This window comes from Sceloporus occidentalis, unplaced genomic scaffold (assembly GCF_023333645.1).
Source record: "Sceloporus occidentalis isolate IW3139 unplaced genomic scaffold, rSceOcc1.0.p SCAF_219, whole genome shotgun sequence".
Lineage (NCBI taxonomy): Eukaryota > Metazoa > Chordata > Lepidosauria > Squamata > Phrynosomatidae > Sceloporus > Sceloporus occidentalis.
Window position 1 is genome coordinate 639890 of NW_028317199.1, and position 11239 is coordinate 651128.

Genomic DNA, 11239 nt, shown 5'->3' on the forward strand with positions numbered 1-11239 from the left:
ATATTGAGCCTGCGCTAGATTTAGTATTTTACTAAAGGCAACAGAATATTGCATTAAACTCGGCAGTAGGGTGAAAAGGAAAGCACTGTGGTACTTCGCAGACGGAGTGCATCTATTACACTAGAAACAGGCTAAAGACTAAATACGAAGCTGGGCTTCAGAAGAGAAAATACATTATTGGAGATATAATTGCTAGGTTAATAAAAAAATAATGATTAAATATTATTTTAGATATGTAAGTAAGATTAGTAAAAAAAGAACAAGCAATTGACTGAAGACAAACAAAGCGAGGTTCAGCTGACTGCCTCAATAAATATTTCTGTTTTTAGAGGGGGAAGGGAAAAAATAGTGAGAATGAATGCATCATAAAAAAAGGTAGAAGGGAAGAATCAGTCGACTACAGACCTGTAAGTCTTACAACAGTAATGGGGAAATCAATGTAAATAGGGGAAGAATTGCTAAATACCTGTATGTAAATAGCCTGCAAGATCAAATGCGGTGTGATATTGCTGCATTAACAATTGATTCTTTAATTAGGTAACCAAAGTAATCATTGAAAGAGAAGCAGTAGATGTAGCTGGTACAGTAAGGCATTGACATTGTTCCTCATAAAGACTTGGATGTTAATGGGTAAGGCACTGATTGAATGATAGAAGACAAAAGGGTTGCAGTTGATAATGGATATTTGGAGGAAGGTCTGGCCGCTAGTGGGGTACTTCAGGGATTGGTATTGTGACCCATACTTTTTAATAATATTACTAGTAATATTGCAAAAGGTCTGGAAGGTATACAGTATATTTTTTTCACAGATGATACAAAAGTGTAGGCATGCCTGGTGAAATAACCCAAATGGCTAATGATTAAAGTATATTGGATGAATAGTCAACCGTGGCAGCTTCACTTCAACGTTGATAAAAGTAAAATAATGCACTTGGGACTTAAAATTCAAATCGTATTAGGGTACTGAGCTGTCAACGACAACAGAGGAGAAGGGCTTCAGAGTACTTATTTCAGACAAAGGCAGATAATACAACAAAGCTGTGACAAAAGCAAGCAGGATGCTAGGTTGTATATATGTGTGTGGGGAACTTCTCAGGGCAAGTGGCCTCACCATAGGCAGGGCTAGCCATGTGTGGCGGTGGGGACAGTCACAAGTGAGGGGATGTCCCAGAAAGTTTTAAGGGAGAAGAAGGAAACTAACTCAAAGACTCTGTCAAACCCGGAGAGTTCCCAAGTATGGTTGTATAGCTTGAGGCATTGTTAGCCAACAGAGGAAGGTCGTTGTGACGACTCTGGTCACACCTCACCTAGAGTAATTATTATTATTATTTATTGTTTTATATAGCACCATCAGATTCCGTAGCGCTGTACAATGGGTGGACAGGACATAACCAGTAGTATGTAACATACCAATTTGACTTACAGAGAAAACAGGCGAGGAGGGCCCTGCTCAAACGAGCTTACAATCTAGAGGATTGTGTACAGCTTTGGAAAACTCGTCTCCAGAGTTCAGAAACGGGCATCCTTGAGAGATATCAGAGAAGGGCTACCAAAATGACAAATGGTTTGCAGCATAACAATCATCAGCAAAGACAAAGGGATCTCTGTATAGCCTAGATTCCACTGGGAGAGTGGAAGATAAGTTGAACACCCTCCCAGCAGAAGTGTTAGAGGTTAATACAGTGAAGAAATATAAACTTCCATGGGATACGGATATGACCATCCTGAATATAAGATGAGAACAAATAAAGTTTGAGAAGCAGACATAGCATAGGATATCTAACTGTCCATAATAACGCATAGCTAAATTAGAAAATATTTTGTGACATCTCCAATATTACTTCTGCATTAGGTCCACTCTTACCTTTCTGCAAGAAAAGGTCACTAGGGTTTTCCCTTGATAATGCATAGGGAGCTGAAATTTGAAATTCTCCTGCAAACTGTGTTTTTAGACCCATTTGAGTGTGCCAAGCTTGTTATGCATTTAATAAGCCGATACACTCTTTGAATAGGAATGTATTACCATACTTGTTCTCGAAAAGGCCTCTATTGTAATGAAAAACTGCAACATTAACAGGCACTTGAAAACGGAATCACTGTACAATAAAGGATTTCTTAACAATTGCAAATATGAGACAGAAGAGCAAATCCAGAATCAAAAACAATTAACTCCCAACTGGAGACTATGGATTGAATGTAGTTAGACTATGGATTGACTGTTAAAATACATATGGTGCAAATGTGGCACAGTCACCATAGCAACCTGCACCGTGTCAGGAAAAACGATTGGAGCCCTTTATATCAATACAAGGTTCATTCAAGTTTATAAGCTTCTCAGAGAAAACCTAAAGCACCTTTTATATAAACATATAAGGGGCAAAGAGAATACATGGGGCATGTGGGATAATTCTCATTTCTACGTGGTATCGTCTTAACTGCAAAGACTCCAATCGCATTGCACATGTTCAAGTTAAGTAGCAAATCTTTCATTTTAAAGCCAGATGCGTGGTTAGTTAGTTCAGAGATTTATACTACTGCATAGGTGTAAAGATTACTCCACTTTTGTAATTTGTTTTTTACAAAAGAACCTTGAATCTATTCTGCTGGCTAACATGGTACTGATGTCCAGCTCATGGCTTTACACCCGTGTTTACCTTTAAGGCTGACCACAATACTTATTTACCCTGTGAAAATGAGGCCTAGTTGCCCAGGTGTCATGTTTGGTCCTAGAGAGCATGGACTAGTATTGTTCGGGTTCCTGATGTGACCTAGACTGGGCTATTTACCAGCTACCCCTTTAAGCTACACTCGACCATTTTACACGTTGCTGACCATCCTATATAAAGTATTGTCCTACCTTCTGTGGGGTGTATAACTGAATAACTAATGTTATGCTATCAGTATAAACTCAAACTGATGTGGTCTTGTTTGTACTTGTGTGTTACATCATGGTTGGCAATGCTGCAATGTACGGAACCTGTCCTAGAATCATGGCCAAAAATGAGTAAACTATGATACTAAAATGACAAGGGGATTTTTTTTATATTTATATATAAATTCAGAAGGTAAAGTGTACCGAGCAGTCTTATGTTGCTGTTAAATTTTTCTGCTCCTCGGAATCAGCTTACAAAATTTAACACAGTGTTTCAATAAGGCCATATGTTCTAAAATGTTATCCAAAAATGTGTTCTCTGTTTCTCAGGTTCATTGCCAGATCTGTCTTGCTAAAAAACTCACAGCAAAATTAGATTTCATACATTTGACTACAATCTTTTAACCTTTTGAGTGCCAGAGGTATGGATATGTTTTTCCTCGTGAGAGGATGGGAAATTTTCACCAATTTTTGTATCCTTTTTTTTTTTTACTGTGATTCCTGGGAAAAGCTTTTGGTTTGCCCATGGAAAAATATTGTTTTTCTTCTCGGTTCAGCATTTGGTTGACAGCAGACATGACCCCATACCAATTTGCCCATTTTACCACCCATCTAGTTATTTGCTATGCAGTAGATATGTTTGGCCAAAAACATCTCCAGACACCTGATATACTTTCCGCCAGTCAGCTACTTCTCTGGCTTAGCAAACATTGCAGGGGGTCTTTCTATGCGGGAAGCGCAATTATTTTAATGGGAGTGTTTCCTGCTACTTATTGGCAGCTTCAATGAACCAATGACTGGCGAGAATCACAAAGCCACTGCGGAGGTGGGGAGCTATGGCTTCTCCTTCAGGTAAGTACCCATTGTTGTTTGATGAGGCTGTCATAGACATTAAACTGTCCCTTTAAGCTGGAAAGCAAATGTAAATCCTGCATGTTTCCCTTCTACCTTACCCCTGTTAAAATGTAACTGCATAAAAGTGCATAATTTCCCAACACAATACAAACATGACAAAGAAGCTGTTGGTCAGTGATACTGAAAAAGAGCAGCTGTGCTCCTATGGAGAGAAATGTCTTCAGCAGCAATGACTTGGAATTCAAAGGTACTTCCAGGTACATTGCTTTCAGTTATACAGTGATAAGGGTCATCAAGGATAAAAAACAAACACAAATTATGAATAAAAGAACAGAACAAAAATTTTTAGATACATAATTATTTCAACCTTATCACTTATTAATGACACTTTAGGTCACTGATTATTTATTGGTCTCGCTGATTAATGTTAGTGGCTCTAAACCTGTCACAAGTGATCTGATTGATGACCCTTTAGATAATTATTAATTCCCATTGATCAATAGGCAATGGCCTTATACAATAACTGTAACCCTAACATCTAACTGTACCTAACACCATCACTGCCCACTAACAGGACCCCAGTTCTAGCCCTTAGTCTATTCCAAGCTGTTATTTTCATGCTAGCTGGTTCTGAGACACTAAAAACACATTTTAAAATTTAGCCCCAAACCCAGAGAAGGAGAGATACCCTCCAAAAAAAATAAATTTGAAAATATCCCCAAGTTCAGCGAAGGAGCTCCACCAGAAATCATGCCATGTGTACAAGAAAAAGGGAAATCCTGATAATTTGCAAAAAAGGGGGGGATAGAAGACAAAAAATCTCATTCTCTTGTGTTCCAGTTAGATTTGTGTTTGTGGTGGTCCACTTAGGTAAGTGGGGTGTCTTTGAGTTCATCTTGCTTTATGCTTTAGAGAAATATATATTTTATAGGGGTTACTTTGATTTTTAGGGGCAGTTTCACCCTCAAAACCATGACATGTGCCTTCCTGGTTTAATTTAAAAAAAATGAAACCTCTGAACGCTTCTGTTTTCATGATATCTGTGTTTGTCATGGGACAAATGAAAAGATAAGTGGGATGTGTTTGAAATCCTAAGGTGATATGCTTTTAAGGGGATTTGGGGTTATTTTGGTGTTTAAGCATGATGTGTATCTTCATTGGTGAAGTGTAAAAAAAAAATGAAACCATTTGAGGGGCTTTTGTGACTGTAAAGCAGACATATCACATACACTATATGGACAAAAGTATTGCAACACCTGACAGGGACTTTTATGTCATTGCATTCTAAACTCATAGACATTAATATGGAGTTGGTCCCCCCTTTGCAGCTATAACAGCTTCCACAAGATTTTGTATAGTTTCTGTGGGAATTTTTGGCCATTTATCCAGTAGAGTATTTGTGAGGTCAGCCACTGATGTTGGACGAGAAGGCCTGGGTCCCAATCTACGTTTCAGATCATCCTGATGGTGTTTCCTGGGGTTTAGGTCAAGGCTCTGTGCAGGCCGCAGCAAACTCATCCAACCATGTCTTTATGGACCTTTATGGTCATGCTGGAAGGTTCCCACAAAACTGGAAGCAGAGCATTGTCCAAAATGTATTGGTATTCTGAAGGGGACACACAATATTCTTATACTGTATAGTCCAAAGAACTCAAAATTTTACTAGCTAGGTGAAGAGTGTAGAGCTCCTAAACCTTAGCCATGAGCTACCAGTTTAATGTCGGTTATAGTTGTTTAAACCTAGGTTTTAACCCTGTGACAACTAATAACTTTGTTACAGGTACATCTCCAGCTCTTGGTGGGCCATAATTCCCACGATCCTTAGCCAGCTTATGAAAAAGGCATACATTTTTGCAGTAGGTTTGAACAATACAAATAATTTTATTTAAAGCCACAAGGTGGCAGTATGATGCTGTAAGCGCATTCAAATTAAGGCAAATTAAATAATTTAAAAACGTGTGTCTATAAGAGATGGCTCGTAACATCGTCACACTTTATTTTGTGATACCTACAGAGCATTAAATGCTCTTTCTTTAAGTATACTATTATGAAGTGCTACACTACATAAGTCAATAAGCAACAATATACAATTGCATTTTTGCTCTGCTGGAATTGGTGAATAAGGCAGTGGGTTAAAATATATTTTCAGACACTAAGAGAGGCTGCCAGTAGCTTAGGGAAAACCCAGGGCCGGCCCATGACAAAATGCCGCCTGGGGCGAAATTTAAAATGCCGCCCCCCCATTATCTACCCCCCCCCCCATACTTACCTTTCAGCAGTCCTGCAGTGAGTCTCCCTGCTCGGTCTCAGTGCCGGCTTGTAATGCTGAGCGCCGGAAATGACGTCATCTTCCGGCGCTCAACATTACAAGCCGACACCGAGAACGAGCTACAGGGCTCGCAGAGGAGAGAGAGAGAGGGGCGCCGAGCGGGTACTGACAACTTGGTAAGATAAAACCACTCGGCGCCCTCTCTCTCTTCTCGGCTTTAAAAGAAAAAAAAAAAAAAAGGGCTTGGGGCGGCCTGGAGCGGTTGCCCCACTCGGCTCCATTGTCGGGCCAGCCCTGGGTAAACCCACCCAAAAGTACTGCTCAATAATAACGCAATAAACTGTAAACTCTAAGGATCATGCCCTCTCTATCGTTTGTGTATTTGTTTTAGCGTTGTAATCCCAACATAGAGGGCTGCACTATATAAATAACCATACCTGCATTCTATATAGGTGCCAAGCGCATTGCAGCTTCAAGCGTATAACACATAGTCCGCTAGAAGGCCCGGGAAGAAAGCTTAAGTAAGATAAGTGTATCTTTTTGCCTATTAATCCTGCATAGGCAGGATGGTGCCCAAAAACCATTGGGGCCGTTTTTCGGAAAATGGTTGAGCAGTATGGGTTTCTAACAAATATATTGCTTATTTTAATCCGTAAACATACTGAAGTGGAAAATGAAAAAAAGGAACTTGAGGAAATTGACAGATTTGCCTTAAAGACATGCAATTTGTGACCTGAGCATAGGTGGGACAATGTCTCAGGCAGAACACACCCTTCCCTGAGTTTATATGTCGCGCTCAATGAGAAAGAGTGTATCCACGCAGTTATCTTGAAGATTTGTAGGAATCTAATTATAAGTGAGAGTAAAGAGAGTAGTATTGGAGGATCCCGGGTTCCCAATTCTTGGCCCAGAGCATATCAAGTATATATATATATTTCTGAAAATGAATCATCTTTATAGCTTTAGAATTGTACACTAGCAGAACAATGTCAGGATAGTTCTTAAGGAAACACTATACTGTCTGTGTGAAATGGGAGGATTTAGCACTACAGGGTGTAATTAAAAATACAAGAAATGCCTTCCAAGATACGTTACTATGGTAACAATCTGTTCCTAAATATCATTCAAGAAGTCACTGGAAATGTTAGTATTTGTGAGATATCTTTTAAATGCAGTTATTTATGTATTTATTACTGCTATTACCTTGTTTTTTTTGTAAAAAATATATCAGTGTGCATGCTTTAAGTTGTGTACAATTTACATGATTTAAAAAACAGGATTTTTATGAGAATTTCTGCTGGAACATAGCTGACTTGGTTCACAGTCTTTAATTCAGTCGGTTAATACAATCTTTGTCACATCAAGCTAAGGGATGGTATAATGTCCCTGCCAGCCTCACAAAAAAAAGTATATTAAAGTACTTTATGGGTTCTTTAATAGGCATTCTTTCAAAACCAGGAAACAAATAAAATAAGGTACTAACCTTAGGGAGAAGCTGCAGCTACAGAGCTCCCCTCCTCTTTCGTAGTCCTAGGATTCTCGCCACTAGTTGACACCTATAATTTCGCTGATGTCTGCAATCAGACCTGTTGTGTAAATCTCTGGGTTCAATCCCAACCTAAACACATAAAACTAACATCTGACTAACCAGTATTTACTAGAAGAAGAAGGGTCACATAAGATTTTGGGACCTCATAGGTCTCTTCTTCAGCTGGACTAGAAGTAGAGACTTCTCAGAGGAGTTTTCTTGACTCGATGTTCTCTTTGACCAACATGGCTTTATCCATGCTGATTTAGTGACCCCATAACGTTGGCGAATTGTGGTCGGCGTTTATCCTACAACATTGACTGCACAATGAAGGGACATCCTTGTATAAAAAAATGTTAATGTAACAGTTAAGCTCAGTGTTCTATTATTTAAATTGATCAAGCAACGCCAGATTCCAAGGTTTTATTACAAAGATGGAGAACACAAGATTATAAATATATAATATTAAAAATAACACGTACATACTGGTGCTGAAGCCGAAGATGTCCCTGATCCTGCCTGCATGACTCTTGCATTCCACTCCTCATTTTCTGATTCCTAGCTTAGTTGGAGCCTGACTTCAACCAGGCAAGAGTTGAGCAGTGACGTATCCCGGGTTAGGCTGACTAGGCCTAGGGCGGCGGGTTCTGGAGGATAGCGCACCTTTAAGATCTGTCATATCCCCGCTGTCCATTCCTTGGTGCGCAGCGCCTTTACCATGGAGGTGGGGGGACTGGGGGCACTCCCCTAGTTGGACCTAGGGCAACGGTATTGGATTGGAAAATTCCTGTGATTTACCATCTGCTGGCAGGGATTGCTCACAGGTCCCTGACAAAATTTTTTGGACACGGGAGGAACCAAAGAAGTAGGGGAAGGAGACATTTCCAGACAGCCAAGTTTCCCTATTGGCGAGCTGGGCTTGGAAGGTGTTGAGCTCTAGCCCACAAGAACTCATTCAGCCCTAGGAGTTTCCTTAACCCCTTCGTGACAAAGGCTGATTTTACTTTTTGTACCCTTCGTGACAATGGCCGTTTTAACATTTCTGCGCTGCTCGTGTTTAGCTGTAATTTTCTTCTTTCCCGTTTACTGAACCCACACACATTAGATATTGTTTTTTTCAGGACAAGAAGGGCTTTCTTTAGGTGACATTGTTTTGATTGTATCGTATTATTTACTATTAAAAAAAGTATAAAATATGGTGAAAAATTTAGAAAAAAATGACTGTTTCTAACTTTTAGTTGAAAAATCTTTTACTCATCTATAAAAGGTAATGAAAAAACCTGCTAAATAGATTCTACTATTTGTCCTGAGTTTAGAAATACCCAATGTTTTTATGTTTTTTTGCTTTTTTCTACACATTATGGGGCAATAAGTACAGTTAGCGTTTTGCTATTTCAAAGCCATTTTTTCTGAATCTGGTAATTCTTCCCCCCATGTGCCATTTCGGGTGTCTTTGAAGCCGGCCAATGCAATTTACCCCATCAAGTCATATATTTTTGAAAACTAGACAGCCCAGGGTATTCCAAATGCTAGTATTTTAACCCTTTCAAAGCACTAATTCTACCATCAGCCTTTGTCAAACTTTATAGTAGTAATTTTTTTTGCATTTGTTTTTCCACACACATTTTACTTCAGGTATGAATAAACAGGTTCTGGTATATGTCACTATCACAAAACACCCCAATATGTGTTCAGCAACATCTCCTGAGTACAGCGATACCTCACATGAATGATTTTGCCTGGCTGTTTGCGGGCAAAAGGACCACATTTGGGGCATGCGCATTTTTCAATGTTGAACTTTGGCATTTGGGGATCCACTGCCCATGCCCTGTTTGGTACATCTTGGAGCCGGGCCATTTCAGTGTGCCCAATAAAGCCATATATTTTTGAAAACTAGACACCCCAGGGTATTTTAAATGCTGGTATTTTAACTCTTTGCATGCACACATTTTACCACCAGAATTTTTTCAAAGTTTGCAGTAGTATTTTTTTGTGTGTATTTTCCCCCCACACACCTACTTTATGTATGAATTTACAGCTCCTGGTTTATGCCGCTGTCACACGACACCCCATAATGTGTTCAGCAACATCTGAGCGCAGTGATACCCCACATGCATGGGTTTGTCATTTTTGGGGGGGAACTAAAAGGCCACATTTGGTACGTGTGCATTTTTCTAATTGGAAATTAGATGTGTGGCCATCCTTCCCTCCTGTGTTATTTGGGACATTGTTGAACCCGGCCAATTCAATTTACCCCATCAAATCATTATCGAGGCATTACAGCAACGCCGTTTCGGTGCAGAAAGCGAAAATAGATCGCTTTCTGCACCCGTTTAAAGACGTGCCGGTCCTGGCACGTCATTTGTCGTTGAGGCCTTGATTTTCCGCGACGTGCCCGGACCGGCAATTGTCATCAAGGGGTTAAAGAAGAGTCAGGGCCGAGTGTACTGAACACACCCACTTAAGTTGTATCTGTTGCTAGAATAACGAGGATTTCATTATTCTTAAGGTCTATTTTGTATACGAGCCTCTCTGGGTTTATTACTTTTTTGAATACATTAAAGATTTGTACATAGTTGCAAAATATCAAAACAAAGATACAGACGGGGCCTGCTTTTCCACATTTACAGTCTAAATTAAAAATTATGTATACTGATGCTTCAAATGATTGACTTCTACTTTAGATCTTCAAGGACATGGAATGGGTTCGGATATATTTAGCTTGGTAAAACGCAAAATGTTTTTTTTTTTATCTCCTGTTGTCAAAGAAACCTATAATATATTGTTCGTATATTACTATGGTATCCAGCGTTCTGAACATTATGGGAGGTTTCATGCAGCCACACTGTGGAAAAACAACCTGTTTCATACCTGAACAATTTTGTGATCCGCGATCAACATTAAAGAGCAGCCCTAACCAGGGCAGTACGAAGGTCCGTGTAGGACGCAACTGAACACCAGTGACCACCTGGACATTTTAGTTCATCATCAAGAGCTACTTTCCTGCCCCACAACTCTGCCCTCAGAGTGTCTGTAAACACTTACATTTTTTTAAGCTCGAGCCACTAAAGTAACTTGTGGGGTCATCCAAGGGTCATTCCTGTCACCCCTCTTGTTCAACGTACATATCAAATCGCTAGCAGACCTCATCCGATCAAAAGGATGACATCTCTACCTGCAGACGAATGGCACACAAATATATTTTGGAGCATCAAAAAAGCACAGAATGCATGTCACATCAAAAATGAAAAGGTATTACTAAAACCTGAGACCGAAGCAACTGGAATCATACATGTGATACACGCAGAACAGGGATCTCTAAACAATAACATTTCACATGAACAACCACTAGGGGGCAGGAGTGTCAGAGCTGGTGTATAACCATAACATGAAATTATTCCCATCAATATAAGGTACCTAGAAGAAATAAAGGGTCTTCCTATGTTACTAGTAGAAATCTTGTGATATTAAAGTTAAGATTTCAAGGTGTGTTCTTTTGCCCTTTTTTGCATCACCGTACAATATTTTTTTCTTTTATATTTTCTGCAGAATCCCCTTGACTGCACATGGGTGTCAGGAGAAATCCATATCTAAGTATTTTAAGTGGCACCCTAACCTTGCCAAGAGCACATCATCTTTTACATCAAGCTTGAGAACCAGCGTCAAAGAAAGGAGCAGGGCCAGTAACCATGAAGAATTTCTCATACAACCTCAG